Source organism: Chlorocebus sabaeus, chromosome 17, assembly GCF_047675955.1.
Source record: "Chlorocebus sabaeus isolate Y175 chromosome 17, mChlSab1.0.hap1, whole genome shotgun sequence".
In the NCBI taxonomy this organism is placed as follows: domain Eukaryota; kingdom Metazoa; phylum Chordata; class Mammalia; order Primates; family Cercopithecidae; genus Chlorocebus; species Chlorocebus sabaeus.
In genome coordinates this window covers 30,052,137-30,077,909 of record NC_132920.1, presented here as the reverse complement: position 1 = coordinate 30,077,909, position 25,773 = coordinate 30,052,137, and positions in this window count along the sequence as shown.

Sequence of the window (25,773 nt, the reverse complement as noted above, 5' to 3'; positions counted from 1 at the left end):
AGTGTGAGCACACTCATGAAGGTGTGTAAGCCCGCCCTTCATGCTTATGTCTCCCCACTCCTGCTTTATAAAAGCAATGGGTCAACTGACCATTTTTATTCTCTATGAAACTATTCCTCTGAGCAAAATATTTTTCTGAACACTGTTGGACATTTTGGGCAAGTGTGTTTCCTGCTGTGAAGAAATGTGACTCAGTGATGCAAATGGTTGCAGTATCTCCCATCCAGGTTCTATAATAGTACTCGAAGCATTTGCATCTGAGATGAAGTAGGGATTTCTCTTAGAAGCCTGCCAGGCTTCCCTAACATGGAAATAAAGGAAAATGTTGAGTTCCTTCAAGAGAAATTCCAGGCATCTAGCCAGCCCTAAAAAGCAAGTGAGTGAACTTATAAGCAAGCAGGTAAAAATAGCTTAAAACAATAGCCAAGGGAGCTAGAGTTACAAGATGTTTGATTCTTTATAGAAACTAAAGAGAACATCTTAACATCTTGAGTAGTTTTTCAAGAATCCAACCTCTCACCAAACAGAGCCAGGGATGAGGAGACCTCAGAAAAGGGGAAAATGAGGACTCAATGCTGACTGTGATTCTTTGTTCTAAATTTGTTCCTGAAGGGCCTGGAGAGAATCAGGTCCACAGACCATACCTGAACATTCCTCCCTTCTGCCCTCAAGTGTGTAGACAAAGCTTTAGCTCCTTATCCAATCACAAATCAGAGAATCTTTCAATCCACCTATGACCTGTAAGATCCCTCATCAGGGTACCCCACCTTTTTAGGCCAAACCAGTGTGTAATTTCTATGCATTGATTTTTGATATTGCCTGTAACTCTACTTTCCTGAACTTTGCCCCTGTCTTAAAAACTCTTACTTGTAAGCTCTTAAGTGTGAGCTGCCCAATTCTCCTTGCTTGGTGCCTTGCAAATAAATGCCTTCCTTTCTCCCACTACAAAATCTCAGTGTGGATGTTTACCTTTGTTGCACCAGGCGAGTGGCCCCAGTTCAGTTTGATAACATATCTACCACCAGCTGATCAATGCTCACTCCAGGGTCAGTATCTATTCCTGCCAAGACCCATTTGCTGCCTCCTAGGGATACTGGTATCAGTCTAATTTGCCAGCTATCTATTTCCAAGCCCTTCCCATGAGAGAATCTGCCACATAGCCATATGCTGTCTCTCTCTCTTCTTAAACAGAACAGTCCTTAGGGGTATTTCGTGCCTGTGAGGTGGAGGATGTAAAAGGAATATGTCTTGATTCAGCCCATCTCTGCATTGCTGCAGCCCTCAGTGTCTACTTATTTCATGGAATCAGGTGATCACCACAAGCAAACGTGGATTTTTTTTGAGATGTGGTATTGATATTTTCCCTGGTTGGACTCAAAAGTTGCTGAGGCAAAACTGAAACTCCTGGGCTCAAGAGATCCTTCTGCCTCAGCTCTTCTTGTAGCCGGAATTACAGGTACACCCGGAAAGCACTTAGAAATAAATGCTTGTTGATTTCAATCACCTTCCAAACCTGGAGGGAAGTTATTCTGAGGGGCATTGAACAGCACTGAGGGGATGGTACTAAACCATTCATGAGAAGCCACCTCCATGATCCAATCACCTCCATCCAGGCCTCACCTCCAACACTGGGGATTATATCTCAACATGCGATTTGGGTGGGGACAACATCCAATTTATATCAGACATCAACATGTCTTACATTAATGCACCCCTCAAATTACCATAGTGATTTCCATAGGACTGTGTCCTATGTGGGTTTTCTTTTCATAGGCCAGTTTTTCATTGCTCTCTTAATTATATGGCCAGGCCATCAGTCACTGCCCATAAGTCAGAAAAACTAAAACATAGGCACTTCTGTCATTGTTCAATTCTTTCATCACTTCTCAGAAAACATCATGCAATTCAACCAAAAAAAAAACAAAAAAAAAAACCAAAAAAAAACTGTCCTGTTTTTAACTTTTTTGATCAAAGGGGTGGACTTCCAAACAGGATGTTGTCCACTCATCTTGCAAATGCTGTACACAAACCAACCAACTCTTTGTGGGTCAGGTGACTGATATTGCAGTTCAAATCCCAGGATGTCTGCTGCAGAGTTCTATCTTGTTTGGGGAGGGTCACATTATAGAGGTCAATCTACTTTACTCAAAGCCTAGCAATTATCAGGTTCAAGCGATTCTCCTGCCTTAGTCTCGTGAGTAGCTGGGATTACAGGCACCTGTCATCACACCCAGCTAATTTTTTTGTATTTTTAGTAGAGATGAGATTTCACCATGTTGGCTAGGCTGGTCTCGAACTCCTGACCTCAGGTGATCTGCCCACCTTGGCCTCCCCCAAAGCGCGGGGATTACAGGCATGAGCCACCGCGCCTGGCCACTCTTTATTATGTAAAATATAAGACAGTCTGTCCTCTATGTCTGTGTGTTCCACATCTGTGAATTCAGCTGCCTGAGGATTGGAAAGGTTGTGTTGCCGCTGATGTGTACTATGTAGTTAGGGCTACCTACAGTGGTTACATCTGTACTGAAGATGTACAGACATTTTCTTGTCATCATTTCCTAAACATTATAGTGTAACTATTGTTTACAATCATGTACATTGCACTAGGTGTTGTAAGTAATCTAAGATGATTTAAAGTATATAGGATGATGCACATAGGTAGTAGGCAAATACTAGGCTATTTTATACATGAGACCAGAGCATCCATAGATTTTGGTATCCACAGGGGTCCTAGAACCCATCCCAAAAGGATACCAAGGGATGACTATATAAGACTGACCTTCTTTTTTTAAGTTTTTGAAAGAATTGACGGGAAGAAATGTGGTCAATAAGTTTTTCTGGTGGGAAGGAATTTAATTAGAATTCAATTTCTTAATGGATAGAGGACTATTTATATTTTCTATCTAGTTTTCTGTTGGCTTTATTCAGTTGTGTTATTCAAGAATTCATTTTATTGCACCTAAATTTTAAAAGGTATTGTCATGAAGTTGTGTCTAATATTCTCTTATTTTTATTTTAATAAAATCTGTGGTTTTATAAGTTGTCCCTTCTCACAGTGTTCATTCATGTTTTCTCTTTTTGTGATTGATCTTTCTGGGGATTGTGAAATAGTTTGCTCATCTTTTCCTTTATTATCCTTAACATATTAATAATAAATATTTTAAAGAATGTCCTTGCTCACTGGCTTCAGTATCCAGATCATCTGCGTGTGCTTCTGTTGATTATTTTATCTGTACTTGTTGCATTTTTCTGCTGCTTGGCATGCCACATATTCTGGGTGATGCGTTATAAAGGTTCTGGATTTTGCTACCTTCCTCCTAAGACTGCTAACTGCTTGACAGTTCATTAATTATAATAAAAATCAGACCCACTTTGATTCTACTTAGGCTTGATTTTAGCCTTTGTTAACATGAGTCTAGTTCAGTGTGGTCCTTCCTCCAAGGCAAGGGTCCTCACTCATAGTGCTTCACCACCCTGTTGGCTCAGCCCAGGTTTGGCTGGGCTAGAATTCCAACATCTCGTCATACTCCAAAGCCTTTGGCATTTCTACTTAGCATGCAATCTCCAAGCAACTGTTCTCTGGTGGGCCTCCTAGAGTATCACCTGAAGCATATGCAACTTAGGAGCGCAGATTTTGGGGGTTTCTTCTCTGTAGTGACATTGTAGGTGACATTGTATGTCATAGTACAATGCATTAATCATATGTTTGTGGTAATGCTGGTGTAAACAAACCTACTGCACTATCAATCCTATAAAAGTCTAGCACATACAGTTATGTACAATACATAATCCTTGATAATAATAAATGACTGTTACTTGTTTATGTATTTACTATACTTTTTAATTGTTATTTTAGAGTGTGCTCCTTCTAATTATTAAAAAATGTTAACTTAAAACAGCCTCATGCAGGTCCTTTAGGAGGTATTCCAGAAGGCATTGTTATCACAGGAGATGGCAGCTCCATGTATGTTATTCCTGAAAATCTTCCAGTGGGATAAGATGTGAAGGCTGAAGATGGTGATATTGTTGATCCTGACCCTTTGTCAGCCTAGGCTAATGTATGTCTTTGTTTTTAACAGAAAAGATTTAAAAGTAAAAAAAATTGAATAGAAATAAGTTTCTAGAATGAAAATATAAGGAACAATATTTTTGTACAATATTTTTGTACAGCTTTGTAACATGTTGGTCTTTTAAGCTAAGTGCTATTACAAAAGCTGAAAAGTTTAAAAAATTAAAGTTTACAAAGTTAAAAAAGTTACACTAAATTAAGGTTAATTTATTATTAAAGAAAGAAAATGACTTTTAAAATCAATTTAGTGTAACCTAAGTGTACAGCATTTATAAAATCTACAGTAGTGCACAGTAATGGCCTAGACCCTCACATTCACTCACCACTCACTTTCTGACTCACCCAGAGCAACTTCCCATCCTGTAAGCTCCATTCATGGTAAGTAAGTTATACAGGTGTACCATTTAAAAAATCTTTTTACCACATTTTTACTGTATTTTTTCTGTTTACATATGTTTAGATCCACAAATACCTACCATTGTGTTACAGTTGCCTACAGTACTCACTACAGTAACATGCTATCCAAGTTTGTATCCTAGGAGCAATAGGCTTTATCATGTAGCCTAGGTGTGCAGTAGGCTATACCATCTGGCTTTGTGTAAGGACACTCTATGATGTTCACATAAGACCAAATCACCTAAGGACACATTTCTCAGAACCTATCTCATCATTAAGAAAAAATGACTATATATGTAATGTAAGTCCTTTGAAGTTTAAGCATTTTCAATTTCATATATTTGTCTCATTTAAGAAACATTTTCCATTCCAGCAGGTGTAGCTAAAAAAAATGAAAGAAAAATTTTCTTACTGAAATGTTTTAAGGTTATCCTCCTAATAACATTGGTAGTAGTTTTATTTTTTCATATTTTTCTTTACTGCTTAAATAATTTTTTGTTTATCTCAAGGTGTAGAGATATAATTTAAACATGGGATGTTTACTAGAATATCAATGTGGGGAAAGGGCTTAGGAGATAATGATTAATCAAAACACAGCATAGAGGCCAGGTACTGTGGCTCACTCCTGTAATCCCAGCACTTTGGGAGGCTGAGGAGAGTGAACCACTTGAGCCCAGATGTTTTAGACCAGTCTGGGAAACATACTGAGACTTCGTCTCTACAAACACATGTCAATCAATGCAACATAATAGAGAATCTGGAAATAAATCCACATATTTACAGCCAACTGATTCTTGACAAAGGTGCCAAGAACATACATTTGGGGAAAGGACACCTTCTTAAATAAATGGTGCTGGGGAAATGGGATATCCATATGTAGAAGAATGAAATTAGATCCCTGTCTCTCATCCTATATAAATATCAACTCAAGATGGATTAAACACTTAGATATAAGATCCAAAACTATAAAACAACTGGAAGAAAACTTATGAGAAACATTCTAGGACATTGGTCTGGGCAAAGATTTTTTGGCTAAGACTTCAAAAGCACAGACAACCCAAACAAAACAGACAAATGGGACTATAATAAACTAAAATACTTCTGCACAGCAAAGAAAACCATCAAAAGAGTAGAGAGACAACATCTTGAATGGGAGAAAATATTTTCAAACAATTTATCTGACAAGGGACTGATATCCAGAATATATAAGGAATCAACTCAAGGGTTAAAAGAAAAAACCCAAAAAATTCTATTGAGAAGTAGACAAAGGACAGGAATAGACATTTCTCAAAAGAAGACATACAAATAGCCAACAGGTACCTGAAAAATGCTCAACATCACTGATCTTCAGGGAAATGCAAATCAAAACCACAATGAAATATCATCTTACCCCAGATAGAATGGGTACAACTAAAAAGACAAAACAGAAACAAAAACAAAAGCAAAAACAGATGCTTGTGAGGATCTGGAGAAAAGGGCACTCTTACACACAGTGTGTAAAATTAGTACAGCAACTATAGAAAACAGTATAGAGACTATTCAAAACACTAAAAATAGAATCACTATATTATCTAGCAATTTGGGGGTGGGGCTGCAGGGTCCTGGAGTTCAGGTTGGCAGAGAGTAGGGCCTGGAGGTGCTTGGGTAGCTGGAGGAGAAGGAAAGAAGATGCCTGCGTCCCAAGGTATCAAAGTGGGGAGAGTCTGGGGCAGGAGGTAAATAGGCGCATTCTTGAGATCCATTGGGAATAGGGAATGATGAGCCCTTGAGATCCAAAGAAAGAGGTCAGAAGCTTGGGCCAGGCTCACCCCTGAGCTCTTTGTAACCCATGACCACCTTCAGACTCCCAGCTAAGTAAGTCTTTGACGCACCCTCCAAGAACAACGTCTCCTTGGCTGCCAGCAGAGGGACCTGCTCTCTGCCCATGACCCCAGGGCCCCTGGGCCTGGCATGGCAGCTCCTGCTGTCAAAGGCAAAGAAGAGGCAGCCGTCCAGCTAGCCCAGTGCTATGACTGCAGGCTTCCTGAGGGTGGACTCTGATAGGGCCTTAAGATCCTAGCTAAGAAAGTGGGACCCTGAAACTCCCAGGGCTGGGCCCTTAGCATCTGTATAGCAGCTCTCTTTTCCTCAGAACCCTAGAAACTCTCCTGGTCTACACACACACACACACACACACACACAAACACACACACACACACTCCTAATAGAATGTTTTCCATTTTTCTCCCCTCCCTGGCTCCTTTCACTCTCTTCCTTCCCCCCTGCCCTCTTCTCCTGTGATCCATTTTTTTCTCCCTTCTGCTCTCTGGAGGCTCCTTTCTTCCTGGACGGAGGCACCAGGAGCTGCTGTCCCCGGACCCCAGGGTTGGAGGCTCACAGGCTGATCCCTGGGATGAGCAGCCTCCACCTGCAGGAACAGCAGCAGGAACAAACGAGGGGACGGGAGGCCAAGGCCCCATCTGGTGGCTGAGAGACTGGGTCCTGTGGTAGCAAGGGTTTGGGGTGGGTCATCCCCAAATCTGATCCCACTGTTTTGCCCTGGAGGCCTCTCTCTTCCCTGAGGCAAAAGTCCATTCACTCAGTGGTGAGAGGAAATGTCATCGTCAACATGGATTTTGGGAAGCTGAATGGACTCAGAGCCTGACTTGAGACCCGGAGGCCCCTTATGTGCAGAGCCCTGTCCAGGTGCTGGGAGCAGAGGGAGAGCCTTGGAGGTCCCGGCTGGTGAGAAAGGGGAGCGGGGTCCTCTGTCCTCGGCCCTGTGGCCACACGGGGGCGCCGCCGCGCTGCTCTCGGATTCTGACTGAGCGCTCTCGGGTATTGGGTGAGGGCTGAGTGGGGCAGGGGGGTCGGAGCCTGAGGTCATCCACGCGGGAATGGAGGTTCCTCCTAAGCAGCTCTGGAATCCGCAGACTCAGGCTAGATTTGCTTGTCTTGCAACGTGAGGCAATTGTGGAGAAGCAAGATCTGGCTCTAGAATTCTCACCGCGAATACGGTTCTCATAGAATCCAATCTGAATGAGAGTCCAGGGCCTGAGTTGACTGCCCTGGGCACACCTGGCTTTGATGGGGTTGCCAAAATGTAACTGGGGCTTACAGAAATTTCAATGATTGTCGAAAAGTCCATATAATTATACACAATTTCATTTCTGATGTCTCTGGCTGTGCCTTTGAAAGGGCAGAAACAGCCATGGAAAGAGGCTGAAAGGCTCCTCTGGGAATTATCAAATCCCTTTTCATGGCAGTAACTCGGACTAGCCCAGTGCTATGACTGCAGGCTTCCTGGGGCTGGACTCTGATAGGGCCTTGAGGTCCTAACTCAGAAAGTGGGACCCTGGAACTCCCAGGGCTGGGCCCTGAAGAACACAAGGAGAAGGATCTGGAGGCGCAGCCCTCTCTTCTGATCAGCACGGGCACGGCTGTCTGAGCGCTTTTCCCCTCTGTGTTCAGCAGGATTGACTCTGCAGTGAGGTGCAGCCCCTGTCTCCCTGGGGGCCTCAGGTCCACACAGCCTCCCACTGCCCTATGTCCGAAGCATCTGTTTCCCTTATTTTGTTTTCCACAGACTTCTTTCCTTTTTCTGTCCTGTGACTACTAATACAACACAGGCAAGATCCTGTAAGACCAGGTAAAAGATGTTACTGAAATAATGAAGGCACGATTGTGAAGGGACAATGGCAGACACAGAGCCAGAGACAAAACAGAAAGGCAGAACAGTGATAGAAACACACACAGAAAATGAACATCCATCCATCCATCCATCCATCCATGCATCCGTCCGTCCGTCCGTCTGTCCATCCATCCTTCCATCCATACGTGCATTCATCCATGCTTGCGTCTGTCTGCTCTCTACCTTTCTATCTCCTTACAAGGGAGGTACATCAACACTTTTACATTCATCCGCCAACAAAAATCACAAGATTTTCCTTGTCAGCTCACACCTGTCCTCCTTCATCCAGCCAACTGATGTATTTGCTGAGGTCTTGCCACGTGCTGCATGGGGTGCTGAGCTTTGGGGTCAGAACAGTAACAGACCTCTGTGATGCACTTCATGTTTGTTGGCTGTTTGTATATCTTCTTTTGAGAAATGTCAATTCATGTCTTTTGCCCACTTTTTGATGGGATTATTTGTTTTTTTTCTCGCTGATTTCTTTGCATTCCTTGTGGATTCTGGATATTAGTCCTTCATTGGATGTATGGACTGTGAATATTTTCCCCTACTGTGTGGGTTGTCTGTTTACTCTGCTAATTATTTCTTTTGCTGTGCAGAAGCTTTATCATTCAACCAGGTCTCATTTATTTATTTTTATTTTTGTTGTGTTTGCTTTTGGGTTCTTAGTCATGAATTCTTTGCCTAAGCAAATGTCCAGAAGGGTTTTTAAATGTTATCTTCTAGGATTTTTATGGTTTAAGTCTTAGGTTTAAGTCTTTGATCCATTTTGAGTTGACATTTATACAAAGTGAGAGATGGAGATACAGTTTCATTCTACATGTGGCTTGCCAGTTTTCCCTGCACCATCTATTAAATAGGATGTGCTTTTCCCAATTTGTTTTTTTTGTATGCTTTGTCAGAGATCAGTTAGCTGTTAGCATCTGGCTTTATTTCTGGATTGTCTATTCCATTCCATTGGTCTAAGTGCCTATTTTGTTTTATTTTGAGATGGAGTTTTGCTCTCGTTGCCCAGACTGGAGTGCAATGGCACCATCTCGACTCACTGCAACCTCTGCCTCCCAGGTTCAAGTGATTCTCCTGCCTCAGCCTCCCGAGTAGCTGTGATTACAGGCGTCCATCACCATGCCTAGCTAATTTTCTGTATTTTTAGTAGAGATGGTGTTTCATCATGTTGGCCAGGCTAGTCTTGAACTCTTGACCTCAAGTGATTTGTCCGCCTCTACCTCCCAAAGTGCTGGGATTACAGGCGTGAGCCACCGTGCCCAGCTGAAGTGCCTATTTTATACCAGTACGATGCTGCTTTGGTAACAATAGTCTTGTAGTATAACTTGAAGTCCGTTAATGTGACGCTTCCAGATTTGTTACTTTTGCTTAGTATTGCTTTGGATATGTGGACTCTTTTTTGGTTCCATATGAATTTTGGGGTTGTTTGTTCCAGTTCTGTGAAGAATGACAATGGTATTTTGATGAACATTGCACTGAATGTATAGCTTGCTTTGGGCAGTATGGTCATTTTCACAATATTGATTCTATTCATCTATGAGCATGGGATGTGTTTCCATGTGTTTGTGTCATCTATGATTTTAATTTTCCTTGTAGGCATCTTTCACCTCCTTGGTTAAGTGTATTCCTAGGTTTTGGGGGATGTTGTTTTTTCGGAGGTTTTTTTGTTGTTGCTTTTTGGTTTTGCAGCTGTTGTAAAAGGGATTGAGGTCTTGATTTGATTCTCACTTGGTCGTCGTTGGTGTATAGCAATGCTCCTGATTTGTGTATATTGATTTTGTAACCTGAGACTTTACCAAATTTGTTTATCAGTTCTAGGGGCCTTTTGGATGAGTCTTAGTATTTTCTAGTTATACGATCATATCCTCAGTGAACAGGTACATTTTGACTTCCTCTTTTCTAATTTGGATGCCCATTATTTCGTTCTCTTGCCTGATGTTCTGGCTAGGACTTTCAGTACTATGTTGAATAGAAGTGGTGCACATGGACATCCTTGTCTTGTTTCAGTCCTCGGAGGAATGCTTTCAACTTTTCCCCATTCACTATGATGTTGGCTGTGAGTTTATCATATATGACTTTCATGACTTTGAGGTAAGTCCCTTCTATGCCTATTTTGTTGAAGGTTTTTTATCATAAAGCATGCTGGATTTTATCAAATGCTTTTTCTGCATCTGTTGAGATAATCATATGATATTTGTTTTTAATTCTGTTTATGTGGTGTATCACATTTATTAACTTGCATATATTAAACCATCCCTGCATCCTTGGGATGAAACCTACTTCATCATGATGTATTATTTTTTTGATAGGCTACTGGATTTGGTTAGCTAGTATTTTGTTGAAGATTTTTGCATCTATGCTCATTGAGGATATTGGTCTGTATTTTTCTTTTTTTTTGTTATGTCCTTTCCTACTTTTGGCATTAGGGTGATACTGGCTTCATTGAATGATTTATGGAGGATTCCCTTTTTTCTATCTTTTGGAATAGTTTCAGTAGGATTGGTACCAATTTTTTGAATGTCTAATGGAATTTGTCTGTGAACCCATCTGGTCCTGGACTCTTTTTGTTGTTATTGTTGACAATTTTTTTATTACTGTTTCAGTCTCACTGCTTGTTATTTATTGGTCTGTTCAAGATTTCTGTTTCTTCCTGATTTAGTCTAGGAGGGTTGTATGTTTCCAGGAATTTATCCATTTTCTCTAGATTTTCTAGCTGGTGTGTGTAAAGGTGTTCATAGTGGCCTTAAATTATCTTTTGTGTTTCTGTGGTATTAGTTGTAATATCTCCAGTTTATTTTCTAATTGAGCTTATTTGGATCTTCTCTGCTTTTCTTGGTTAACCTCACCAATGGTCTATCAATTTTGTTTTCCTTTACAAACACCCAGTTTTTTGTTTCATTTATCTCTTATATTATTTTTGTTTCAGTTTCATTTTGTTCTGCTCTGATCTTTGCTATTTCTTTTTTTTTTTCTTTCTTTTTTTTTTTTTTTGAGACAGAGTCTCACTCTGTCGCCCAGACTGGAGTGCAGTGGCACCATCTCCGCTTACTGCAAGCTCCGCCTCCCGGGTTCACGCCATTCTCCTGCCTCAGCCTCCTGAGTAGCTGGGACTACAGGCGCCCGCCACCACGCCCGGATAATTTTTTGTATTTTTTAGTGGAGACGGGGTTTCACCGTGTTAGCCAGGATGGTCTTGATCTCCTGACTTCGTGATGTGCCCGCCTCGGCCTCCCAAAGTGCTGGGATTACAGGCGTGAACCACTGCACCCAGCCTGTTATTTCTTTTTTTATGCTGGCTTTGGGTTTTATTTGTTCATATTTCTCCAGTTCCTTGAGGTGTGACATTAGGTTTTCAGTTTGTGCTCTTTCAGACTTTTTTTTTTTTTTTTTTTTTTTTTTTTTTTTTTTTTTTTTTAAGATGGAGTCTTGCTCTGTCGCCCAGGCTGGAGTGCAGTGGTGCGATCTCGGCTCACTGCAACCTCCACCTCCCAGGTTCAAGCGATTCTCCTGCCTCAGCCTCCTGAGTAGCTGGGATTAAAGGTGTGTGCCACCAAGCCCGGCTAATTTTTGTATTTTTAGTAGAGATGGGGTTTCACCATGTTGGTCAGGCTGGTCTCAAACTCCTGACTTTAAGTGATCCACCAACCTCAGCCTTCCAAAGTGCTGGGATTACAGGCGTGAGCCACTGCACCCAGCCTCTTTCAGATTTTTTGATGTCAGCACTTAATGCTATGAACTTTCCTATTTTCACTGCTTTGGCTATATCCCAGAGGTTTTGATTACATTGATAACTGAAAAATCACCCAAGAATAGATTATTTAATTTCCATGTACTCATATAGTTTTTTAAGTTTCCTTTTGGAGTTGATTTCCAGTTTTATTCCACTCTGGTCTGTGAAGATACTTGATAGGATTTCAATTTTCTTAAATTTATTGAGACTTGTATTGAGGCCTATTATATGGTCTATCTTGGAGAATGTTCCATGTGCTGTTGAGAAGAATGCATATTCTACAGTTGTTGGGAAGAAATGTTCTGTAAATATCTGTTAAGTCCATTTGTTATAGGATACGGTTTAAGATCGTTGTTTCTTTGTCGACTTTGTGTCTTGATGATCTATCTAGAGCTGTCAGTGGAGTATTGATGTCCCCTGCTATTATTGTCTTGCTGTCTATCTCATTTCTTAAGTCTGGTAGTAATTGTTTTATAAAGTTGGGAGCTCCACTATTAAGTGCATATAAATTTACGATTGTGATATCTTATTGTTGAAATGATCATTCTATCATTATATAATGTCCTTTGTCTTTTTTTTTTTTTTTTTTTTTTTTTTTTTTTTACTGTTGTTGTTTTAAAGCCTGTTTTTGTTTTATATAAGAACAGCTACTCCTGCTCGCTTTTAAGAAAATGTAGTGCATATACATCATGGAATACTATGTGGCCATAAAAAAGAATGAGATCATGTCCTTTGCAGGAGCATGGATGGAGTTGGAGGCCATTATCCTTAGCAAATTAATGCAGGAGGAGAAAACCAAATACCACTTGTTCTCACTTATAAGTGGGAGCTGAATGATGAGAACACATGGATGTGAGCATAGTTTGTATTCAGATTTTGAATCTGAATTCTTCAGCAGATCTCTTTCAAAATTGTCTTTTACATTTTTAGCTTATTTTGACTTTTAACTCTATAAACTGCCCTCTTGAGCCATTAGGGCTGCAGTTACCTGCTATGAGGTTGGAGTGAACTCATAGGTAAGGAGGAAAGGCCACCAATTTACAGCTTTTACCCAATAGAGTAGTCTCTCAAGATCAAAGCGCTATTACATTTCTGCTTGCCTTTTCTTGTTTTCCAGTGACTTCAAATAATTATTTTTAGTATTTTGTCCAGTTTTCATATTGCTATTTAGAGGAATACTTGCTGATCTATCTTTTCATGTTGCCATTACCAGAAGTTCTGTCCCAAAAGATACTTTTGGGAGAAAATGTCACAGCTCACAATTCAGTTTTGTGAGACAAATAAGGATCCAGGCACCAGATATTCCTTGTTTGGGTTTTTCAAATTGAAGTGAGTTGAGGCCTTGTGTTTGTAACCCCAAATTTCTAAAGGAATCACTGACTTTATATGACCCCCAATGATAAAGAAGGACAGTCTATATAGATTGGCCTCATTACTATTTAAGACAGCACATTCCATACCTGAGAAATTTCTGACTCTGTAAATCAAGTCACCAACGCTGCAGTTAAATTTGAATGGAGGCCAAGGAAGTAGTTCAGTTAAGTATGAAACAAGCACTGCCCATGTCCCCTACCCTCTCTTAAAACCATGCAATCACGTGTCTTCATTCAATCCTAAGCTGATTGGAAGCTGTTGGAAATGAGACTTCCTCATTATTCAGGTCCTGGGCTTTTCAACTTAAGGAATTCCTCCAAGATTGGAGTACAAGCTCTTTGAAAAATAACCGCACCGGTGTTATTAAACGTTAATGAAGATAAATAATTTCAACAAAGAAAAATTGTGATTTCTTATCTTGTGAGGGGATTTCTCTAAACCAAAATCTGGTAAGTTAGTACAAGTGCAAAATGTTCCATAAGAAATGGAAATGTCATTCTGATCCAGGCAGGCATCAAACATATCTGCCATTTGGCCTAAATGCTTCCTTGGATGTGTGTGTGTATGTGTGTGCGTGTGTGAGAAACAGGCATAGAAGCTCACTACTCAAGTTCACTACTACTTCAAAGCTTTGAAGAAAAGCTTTATTCTTTATTCTTCCACTAAATAACTGTTCTTGGCTTGCTATTGGGCCCTGGTAGATTCTGAATGCCATGATCATGATACAGCAAGTTACCAAGTGACTTGAGATGTCCATCATGACCTGGATTTTATTTATTCTCTTATGGTCGGTCACCAGCACTCAGTCATCAGAAGGCAGTGGATAAATATACTGTATATACATACAGTATCAGACTTGATCTTATCCTTAGCAAGGCCAGCTAAGTTGCCTCATAATGTGTACTATATTCCTAGTATTATTACCACTGGTAAATCCATTCTCCCTTGTCTCATCCTTGAAGTCCTGAGGAGTTCCCTAAGGACTGTTGACTATAGAAGAAGAAATTTGAATATACTTTGAATACCCAAAAGTGTCCTTTGCAGCATTACAGCCCTTTTCAGGAATTGTCATAAAGAAGAGTGGAAAGGAAAGTACTTCCAGCAGGAAGATTTTCAATCAGACCATCTGGAAGTTCATTTTGCCTAAAGAAATGTCTTATTGCTAGATCCTTATCAATGCATGGGTAGTGGCTAATAGTTTGCTCAGATATTCAGACTTCAAAGGAACAAGATGGGAAGGTTTGTGATAAGGAGCTTTAAGAATAAGGTGTGAACCACTAATGTGGCATATTAGGTATCCACATCTACTCTCATGCTAACAAAAAATGGGTTATCAAAAGATAAAATACATCATAAAAGCACTGAGAGGCTTTCACGTCAGTGAAAACTGTCTAATAAATATCAGGGAGCTCTGAATTTACTTTTGTCCTGAGCTCATTTGCTCAATGTAGACAAGTTAAGCTTTAGTTTCCACGGCCTCATAGGGCATTTGGAATAGGAGGCAAAGCTCAAATAGCACTCAAAGTGGGAAATCTCCTAGGATGAGCTCCTCCATTTTGCTGGGACCCCTGAGGTCATTTCCTCAGTGTAAGGGAAATGCCCCATGCTCAAAGGACTGCAGGGACAGCTGCCTTGGTGCTGAGTGGAACTGGGAGTAAACACAGTGGCCCTGCACATGTACTTGCAGCCCAAGTTCTCACTACCTGGATTGTCTGACAATCATCAAGTTGTGAATTCAGTTTATAGTGGGCCAGGCTCCAAGGAACCTGTCAGAAAACAAATGCAAATAATACGCGAAACAAACACAAACCCTCTCTGGAGGAAGATCCCATAATCCACACTTTCAAAATTTCCTAAAATTATTCCATAAGCAAAATGAGCACTTACTACGAAAACAACAACAAAACTGTTCACAAGATACAAGTCACTATGAAAGACTAAGCAGAAACACTATACAGCAGAATAATAAGAGTAAGATATAAAATAGCTCTGCTTACTGTGATTAAAAAACATGATTTAAAAGACTTTCAGTTAATCAGAAACTACAAATAATGTTCAGGAAAATTTGAAAAGACAAATATACAACATTTAGAAATGAAAATATAATAATATAAAAATCAAGTCTCAGTGGATTTTTTCCAAAGACAATTTGGCACAAACACGCCTTTACTGAAGAGAGTTCTAAAGAATATGCTTCAGGCAAAAGGGGAAATCTTGGTTGGAAGATACAAGATAAAAGAAAATATAAATACAAAACAAATAAAAAACAAAAATGAAAGTAAATGTGTGGTTAAATTTAAATTAAGGTGAGGTTAAAAAGGATAGCATATGTGTTTTGAGGGAATATATAGTTAGTTAAAATCTATATCCATTCTCTCTTGTCCATAGAATAATGCTGGATTTCTTTTCTTTACATTCTGATCTAAAATTTCAAGATAAACTTCTAACTCATAGTGTCGTCTAATTTGATTTTGTTTTGCACATTTTAGTATAGGGCATATAAAGGGAATATTCTGTGGGTCTTTCTGTGTCATCTTTCCAAGGGTTGCTGAATCCTTGTAAGTGATGCACGTACAAAGTCATATGTAGAGTTTTCACCAGTGCAGTTTTCCACAGTAAGAATGCCATTTGTGAAGGTGGTGGAACCTGCCTGTTTGTCTTTCAGAACCATGGACAGTTCCACACGTCCTGGGATGTAGAGAGCCAGATCTTCTTTCACCTGGATACCCTGAAACATGAGGGAGAAAAGTTTAAGAGGAATCTTAATAGTCATGAAATTGTGATTTTAAATATGGTCAGTGACCATAGTCTCAAATACTGCATTCTTCTCGCCCCTCTTCCTGCCCCTAATACTTTATTAGCCATGTATTTCATGATCATGACCATAGAAGGGCCTGTTTGAGCAGAAGAGACGAGTTTAGGCCAGTTTTGGCATGACACTATAGTGGCTGAAGAGCAATAGATCTAGAACAAAACTGCCTGGAACTCAATTCTGGCCTCAGATCTTCATAATTGTGTTACCATGGGCGAGTTACTTAACCTTTCTGAACCCAATTTTCTTGAGCAAGTTACCTATACCTTATAGACTTCCTTCCTTCCTTCTTTCCTTCCTCCCTTCCTTCCTTCCTTCCTTCCTTCCTTCCTTCCTTCCTTCCTTCCTTCCTTCCTTCCTTCCTTCCTTCCCGCCTTCTCTTTCTTTCTTTCTTTCTTTCTTTCTTTCTTTCTTTCTTTCTTTCTTTCTTTCTTTCTTTCTTTCTTTCTTTCTCTTTCTCCCTCTCTCCCTCTCTCCTCTCTCTCTCTCTCTCTCTTCTTTCTTTCTTTCTTTCTTTCTTTCTTTCTTTCTTTCTTTCTTTCTTTCTTTCTTTCTTTCTTTCTTTCTGTCTGTCTGTCTTTCTTGTTTCTTTCAGAGTTTTGCTCTTTTTGCCTAGCCTGGAGTGCAATGGTGCAATCTCAGCTCACTGCAACCTCCGCCTCCCGGGTTCCAGTGATTCTCTCGCCTCAGCCTCCTGAGTAGCTGGAATTACAGGTGTGTGCTACCACGCCTGGCTAATTTTGTATTTTTAGTAGAGACGGGGTTTCATCATGTTGGCCAGGCTTGTCTTGAACTCCTGACCTCAGGTGATCTGCCCTTCTCAACCTCCCAAAGTGCTGGAATTACATGTGTGAGCCACCACACCCAGCCTAAACTTCATTTCTTTATTGTGGATAAGAACATTCTTTTCATATGGTTGTGATAAATACTGAACAAAATAACCTATGTAGGTACTTAAGCCAATGCCTAGAATACAGCCAGTGCCCTTTAAATGCAGCCACTATTATTATTATAGTTGTTGCTATTGTTATTTTCCATGTAATACATTGAGGAGTTTCTTTTTCACAGGTTCCCATGAAGGCTCTCCAAGGGCTTGTTGAATGAGCAAGATTTGTTAAGATTGTGAAAATTCTCCAGTCATAGCCCTACTAACATTTTTCAGAAGTTCCCAATATCTTATCCACAGATTTCCTTTGATGTCAGAATATTAGTCTTGGTTAGGGGCATCTTCTGGAGTTTTAGTGTAGTCCTGGTTCTTTGGGAAAAGAATTATTTCAATAATAATATGGCTTAATAATATTAAAACTGAGAGTTTCAAAATGTTTAATCTCTGAAGCAAGGGTAGAGCAGATACTTCCTCAATGGAAACAGGAGAATGTACCAATTGCAAGGCAGCTAAAGAAATATGTGTTTGCTTATTGTCAGTGTTAATAACAGTGTTTTTTTTTAGTCAAATGCCCCATGTAGTACACTCTTCCCAATAAATATCTTTAAAGGCCTCTGCAAGAAAGGGCCTCTGGCCAGCACCATCCTCCAAGTCAAATGGGAAGAAAATCAATTAAGCAGAGGATACACCAATCAGTTCATGAAAAGTTCGAGCCTCAAGTTTTACAGAATTAAGTACAATAATGAGAAGAGAATTGGACATATAATTCAACATATATCTTGAACATAGAAGGTGACATTTTAGCTTTATAGGTCCCTGAGAATGTTTTACACTTTGCTTCGATGAGATGTGGTGAGCACATGTTTGATGTGCTGGTAGGAAGGAAAGAAAGAAAGAAAGACAGAGAGAGAGAGAGAGAGAGAGAGAGAGAGAGAGAGAGAGAGAGAGGGAGAAAGAAAGAAAAAGAGAAAGAGAAAGAGAGAAAGAAAAAAGAAAGGAAGAAGGAAAGAAGGAAGGAAAGAAAGAAAGAAAATAAAACATAGGCATAAATCTTCATGGCTTTAGATTAAGTAAAGACACCTAATCTTAAATGTGACACCAAAAGCATAAGCGAAAAAAAGAAGAAAAAGATAAATTGGATATCATCACATTTAAAAACTTTTGTGTGTTTACAGATGCCATCAAGAAAGTGGAAAAAAAAAAAAAACCCACAAAATGGGAGAACATTTTTGCAAATCATACATATGGTAAAAGAGAAACTTATGTCTATAATATATAAAACTGGTTATAACTCAATAATAAAAAGTCAAATAATCAAATTTTGAAATAAAGGATTTTGATTTACAGCTCTCCAATACAAAAGGCCAATAAGCACATGGAAACATGTTCAACATCATTAACCATCAGGGAAATGCAAATCAACCCTACAATGAGATAGTATTTCACACTGTGAGACAAAGTAGTAAATGTCAGAAGCTGATTTTTACTTGCCAGCATAATTTCACAAAGTCCCTGACTGTGAGGATGTGCACCTCTCTGGAAAGATGCTTTGAGGACAAAACAGGATAGAGCACATAGCTCCCAACGCCTCTTGCCTAAGCCACTACATTCCTTAAAAGATGAATGCCCTTGCCTTTCCCTGCACATAACATAATGTCTGACAGGCATAGTGATCATGCTTCTGTTATCTACACTGGATGAATTCCTGCTTCCAAACTTTGGTGTGATTCTGCTTCAATGTAACTTCTCACCAAGTGTGATGTGATATTGCAATACAGAACACCTATAATATAAGCAATGGGCTGAAATACTGAGCTGGTACAGTCTGATAGGGCCTCTCTAAAGGGCTGCTGTTGGGTTGTAGCCTTCAGTCTATAGTCCTCAGTAAGATTTCCAAATAAAACTAAGTTAATTCTTTAAAGTTTGTTTTTTTCCCCTTAGTTGTAACCACGCACTAGAATGGCTACCATAAAAAGATAATAGTGAACATGGGTGAGGATGCAGAGAAACTAGAACCTTCACACACTGCTGGTGGGAATATAAAGAGGTGTAGCTTCTTTAGAAAACAGGCCAGCAGTTCCTCAAAATGTCAAATGCTAAGTTAGCATATGACCCAGCAGTCCCCTCCTAGGTATACAGCATACCCAAGAGAAACAAAAACATCTGTCCACACAAACACCTATACACAAATGCTTATAGCTGCATTATTAATAATAGTACAAAACAGAAAGAACCCAAATGTCCATCAACTAGTAAATGAATAGGCAAATTGTGATATATCCATACAATGAAATATTATTCAGTAATAAAAAAGACGTGAAGTTTTGCCACATGCTACAACCCAGATGAATCTTGAAAATGTTGTGGTAAGTGAAAGAAGCCAGACACAAAAGGCCACATGTTGTATAATTTCACTTACGTGAAATTTCCAGAATAGGCAAATCTGTAGATGTGGAACACAGGTTAGTGGCTGCCTAGGGCTGGGGGAGTTGAGAGGAAATGAGGAGCGACTGCCAATGGGTACGGGGTTTTTTGTGGGGTGATGAAAATATTCTGGGATTGATTATGGTAATGTTGGCACAACTCTGTGAATATACTAAAAACCACTGACTTGTATGTAATGAATGTGTGAATTTTATGGTATGTAAATTATATTTCAAGTTGTTGTAAAATGATTAAACTACAAGTAAAATTTGAGGACTTTTGCTAAAATAAAAAAGCTACAAGGTAAAAACACTCAACATTCAATATAGGTGCCTATGTTTGTATGAAAATGGAGAAAGTAGACACATAGAGGGTAGATTGATAACATAAATTACCTTAGTAAAGTGGGCATAGATTTAGAGATAGAAGATATTTTAAAATGTATTTATACATATTGTGATGATTTCATTTCTAACTCTAAGCATGTATTATTTTTACACTAAAAATTTAAAAATAGAAAGTTAAGAATCTTGAAAGCTCTGCAGTCAAATAAAAAATAGTAACAAACAAACAAGCAATAAAGAGCCATCTGGAAATTCTTCTTGGAGAATTGGCTTAAGCATACACAGGGTGAAAAGAGGACAATGGCGGAAGAATCAAGGCAGGACTACAGCAGCAGGTGAGAAGAAAAGGTAAGTGCAGAACTATAAGACAAGGTGGAAAGAAGATCATAGATCCAAGAAGTGGACATGAATCTTACAAAAAACTCTTGGAGACTCAGAAATGACTGCATTTACGTAGGAGAGAAACTGCAGCCTAGAGTCCAAGATGGCCAGACACCAGCTCTTTAGATTAACTAGATCCCATTTGTCAATTTTTGCTTTTGTGGTAATTGCTTTTGGTGTCTTCATCATGAAATCTCTTCTCATTCTTTGCCCTGAATGGTATTGCCTATGTTGTCTTTTAGTGTTTTTATAGTTTGGGGTTTTACATTTAAGTCTTTAATCCATCTCGAGTTAATTTTTGTATATGGTGTAATATTTATTTAATTTCCTCTAGAGACAGTGATAGACTGTGACAATGTAATGCTCAAAGAGACTTGGATTTAATTATAATCCAATTCTGATTGGGATTGTGACCACAGAGAGCCTGGAAGCAGTGTGTACTGGACCACATATACTGATTCATAATATAGCTTTATACTGGTTTCCACAGTTCGCACTGGAGCTGCCATCGTGTCCCTCAATACTGAAGAGCATGTCCTGGCCCAGGTTTTTCTGGCATTGAACAGGTACTGGCTACTTCTGGGTTCCCCTCACTTGCCTACCGCCTCATGGTCTCCCTGAGTCACTGACAACTATGCCCTGTAGATGCCACTCTGTGGAGCCCAAGATCAAAAGACACTGTGAAGACTACAAAAGAGAAAAGGCCAGCACTTTGGGAGGGCGAGGAAGGCAGATCACGAGGTCAGGCGATTGAGACCATCCTGGCCAGCATGGTGAAACCCCATCTCTACTAAAAATACAAAATTATCTGGGCTACTCAGAAGGCTGAGGCAGGAGAATCGCTTGAACCTGGGAGGCGGAGGTTGCAGTAAGCCAAGATTGAGCCACTGCACTCCAGCCTGGCAACAGAGCGAGACTCTGTCTTAAAAAAAAAAAAAGAGAGAGAGAGAGAGAGAGAAAAGGAAGTTCATGTTGCCTGGTCTAGCTCCAACCAGCAGTGCAAGGGAAAGATACCATGTTGACCAAATTGTGCTGCTGATTTTCTGAATCTTGAGTGAGCATGGATCCACAGTGGAGTCACAGTGGATTCTTCCTATCACCCAAACCCAAAGAGAAAATGATTTCATGATCGGTGACTTCAGCAAACACAGACCCTGGGAAGTCATGGTTTCTCATACACCATCATTTCTTTGTAGCAACTTCACATCTGGTTCTATCAAGAGGAATCCTTGCGGGTTAGGTGCCTTTGGAAAGATCTTTGTGTGCTTCAGAGGATGGGAAATCTATTTTAAAGCACACTTCAAAGTCCTGACTTTATAAGGTTCTTAAGTACTGCTGGTTCCCAAACACTGCCAGTTGATACATAGAAATCTAGATATTAGATTCAGCTTTATACTCTGGATATAATATGACAATTGTTAAAACTTTTCTTGCATCTAACAATGATGTGTAAAATGATGACATACCAAAGTAAAGCCTTGAGCAATTTTGAGAGAATCCCAGGGGCATATTTTACCCTGTTGAACATGTACTCTAACATTGAGGGACCAATGTTGAGTGCCGTTCAAGAAAAGTTTGGTGGGGATCCATCCGTTTCCTTAATGAACAATGTTTCCTCAGTTGAAGGTGGTCAGTTTTCCTATGTAGAAACTAGAGAACATTACCTAATCCCTGGTTTCCATAACAACCATTGAGCACCACCAGCACTGGGGGTGACACTGACAGGTCCTCACAGGACAAGTACTGTTGCCCCCAAGTAAGGGCCTGCAGTGGAAGGGATGCAGAGCTTTAGCAGCAGGAACCTGAAACCTCACCACCAGGCACAGCATATAATCTGCTTATAATCCACTTAATGAGAAGTTTAACTTAATCATTGATCCACAATTGTGATACACTTTGAACCATGTCAAAGCCTAAACGGAAACAGAGGTCTCATTACAGGTTCAACATAGTTTACAAACATCAGCCACAAAGACCCAGACTTAGGGATTGCTTTTGGCCTGGAGGGATTGGAGATAGGGACGCATTGGAGCTCTGCAGAGAACAATGTGACCATCTGTCACCCTGGAGGAAACAGAAGTTCCAGACCAGGCATCACAGAATGTGATTTTGTCAACACATACTACAGGTTCCTGAAAGAGAAAGTTCTCACTTGTACAAACTCTAAAAGTTAGTTTTCAGGAACAAATAGATCTGTTTACTACAGTGAAATTTTTGAATCAAAAAGCAAATTTATAATGTCTAATAACAACATAAGTGGGTCAGTAGGATCTGTGGAAGTTTTGGAATACTGCACCATAGCAATGTTTCTGTTTTTTAAAAACAAAGTTATTTAATTTGTATAATGTTTCACAAATACTTAAAATAATACAGTGTTACATTTTGAGCTTTGCATTGTCTTGTTAACATATGGTGATGCAGATAGAATGCAATTTATACTTTTAGATGCAAATAATTGATTTTGCATTCAAGGAACTTGTTTGAATCAAGTACTTCTTTGGCATTTAATGAGATTCTTGCAAACAGGTATCAACTTTTAAATTTGAGATACATAATTTTGCCTTGCAACCATCCAAATAATTGCTTTTTAAACATTAGATTGTGATAGTTGTATTAGTTTCCTGTGGTTGCTGCAACAAATTGCCACAAATTTGATGGTTTAAACAACAGAAAATCTATCTTCTCACAACCTTGGAGGCCAGGAGCCCCAAATCAAGGTCTCAGTAGGGCTGTGCTCCTTCCAGAGGATCTAGGGGAGAATCAGTTCCTTGTGACTTTCAGATTCTGGTGGCTGCAGGCATTCCTTGGCTTGTGGCTGCATCACTCCAATCTCTGTCTCTATCTTCACATCACCTTCTCCTCTGTGTGTCTGTGAACCTCAAACTCTGTATTGGTACTGGGTTTAATACCTGGGTGATGAAATAATCTGTACAACAAACCCCCATGACACAGGTTCACCTATGTAACAAACCTTCAACGTGTACCCTCAAACCTAAAATAAAACTTTTTAAAAATTCTCTCTCCTTTTCTTTTATAAAAATACATGTGATTGCATTTGGGGCTCACCCAGATACTCCAGGCTAGCTCATCCTCTCAACATCCTTAAATTCATCATATCTTTTGCCATACAAAGTAATAGTTAAATGTTCCAGGAATTTGACATGGATATCCTTGGAAGGGTCATCTTCCAGACTACCAAAGTAGTATATTAGTTTCCTTTGTCTGTTATGACAAATTACCACAAATTTGGTGACTTAATATAAAACATATTTATTCACTTACTGCTCTTGAAATCAGCAAATTAAAATAATTTTGAGTGGACTTTAGTGCACTCAAAATTACTTTCAGTGGACTAAAATCAAGATGTCAGATGGGCTGGTTCCTTCTGTAGGCTGTAGGGGAGAACCCATTCCCTAACCCTGTCCAGTTTCGAAGACTGTTTATGTTCCTTGGCTGATAAGCCCTTCCTCCACCTTCAAAATGAATCACTCAGTCTCTCCTGGCATCATCACATCCCCTTCTTCTCTGACTCTGACACTTCCTGCCTCCTCTGATAAGGACCACTGTGATTATATTAGGCCCACCCAGCAAATCCAAGATAATCTCTCTGTCTCAAAATTCTTTTTTTTTTTTTTTTTTTTTTTTTTGAGACGGAGTCTCGCTGGGTCGCCCAGGCTGGAGTGCAGTGGCCGGATCTCAGCTCACTGCAAGCTCCGCCTCCCGGGTTTACGCCATTCTCCTGCCTCAGCCTCCCAAGTAGCTGGGACTAGAGGCGCCCGCCACCTCGCCCGGCTAGTTTTTTGTATTTTTTAGTAGAAACAGGTTTCACCGTGTTAGCCAGGATGGTCTCGATCTCCTGATCTCGTGATCCGCCCGTCTCGGCCTCCCAAAGTGCTGGGATTACAGGCTTGAGCCACCGCGCCCGGCCTCAAAATTCTTAATCACATTTACAAAGTCCTTTTTCCCAAATAAGGCAACACTCACAGTTTCTGGGAATTAGGATGAGATTAGGGGCCATTAACGAGATTACTCAGGTAGTAGTTTGTGGGTAAAATTATTATAGAGAGGCAAATTATTTATATCCTACAGTTAGAAGAGCAATGTTGTTTACTGTGACTTTGGCATGTATTTTTAGCAATTAAAATGCTTTGAGGATTTATACTACATATTGATGGCTTTTGATTCTTTTGTATTCAAGACTATGCAGATTTGGGGCTGTGTTTTCTAGAAACCTACACAGTAACAGAGTATCTGAGCAGAACTTAGAAATACTGTATTACTATGAGAAAGTACACTTCATTAATCTAACACACATTATGATTTATATTTGTCTCACAAGTTGATATGCCTTCTCAGATTTTTTCAGCTGTTTTCTTCTTTCTCTTTCTAAGTCGGTGCTCTACCTGGACTGGGTCAACTTGCCTCTTTAGGACTAGAAGAAATACCATGTTGCAAGGCATGGTATACAAATACAACTGACTGCTACATGTTGATTTTATATCCTGCAACTTTGCTGAATTGGTTTATTAGCGCGCTCTCTCTCTGTGTGTGTGTGTGTGTGTGTGTAATCCTTAGGGTTTTCTGCATAGATGATCATGCTATCTGCTAACAAAGATAATTTTACTTCTTCCTTTCCATTTTGGATGTTTTACTTTATTTTCCTTGCCTAGTTCTCTGGCTAGAACTTCCAATACTAAGTTGAACACATGTGGTGAGTAGGTATCTTTGTCTTGTTTCTGATGGTAGAAAAAAAGTAGTCTTCCTTATTCTTTCACCTTGAGTGTGATGTTAGCGATGGGCTTCTCATATATGGCCTTGATTGTGTTGAGGTAGTTTCCTTCTATTCCTAGGTTGTTGAATGTTTTTAGCAGAAAGCATGTTGAATTCTGTTAAATGCTTCTCTGTGTCAATCGAGATGATTATGTAGACCATGAAAGTTTTGAAGTAGGGGAGAGACAGATGACATTTTCCTTTACAAAGATCTCTCTGGTTGCAGGCAGTCTTTGGAGGAGAGCAAGACTAAGGCAAAGAAATGTGTTGGGAAATGTTGGCAGAAATCCCAGGGACAGGCAATGATGATCTGAGCTAGGGAAGTGGCCGCACTCTGTGATTCGCACCCTAGACAAGAGCAGAAGCCTGAGATGGAGTTGCTCCACAGGCCTAGGTGGGAGAGAAGGCTGAACCAGAGACCAGGAGGGCGCTGAGCTGAGTACCAAGCCCACTGCTGCAGGTCAGTGAGAGGTACAGAGGGAAAGGAGAGGCCGGTCTCCCGGCTTGGGGCACTGTCAACGCAAACTAGGTTTGCAGGGATTAAGCTCTAAGTATTCGTGCACTTGGAAGGAGCGACAGCAGATGGGGAGCACTGAGCGAGGACAGGGATGTGCAGTCTGCAGAGAGAACAGGAGCTGCCCTCCATCGGCTAGCGGGCTGCAGTGCAGTGCCAAAGGAGGGACTCTGGGAAAGCAAAGCTGAGATCTGTGGTGAAAGTGACAGCAGAAGAACTTGAGGGAAAATACATTCCTCTGCTTTTTTGACTGTATTTGGTCTCTCTTTTCCAGCACTGGAGCCCGTCTTCCTCTTTTCTTCCTTCTGGCCCTTTCTTCAGTTGGATCGTGTTTTCCTCCTATTGAGAAACCCTCCTACTGTGATACTGCAAACCTCCAATAAATCACCAACACTGT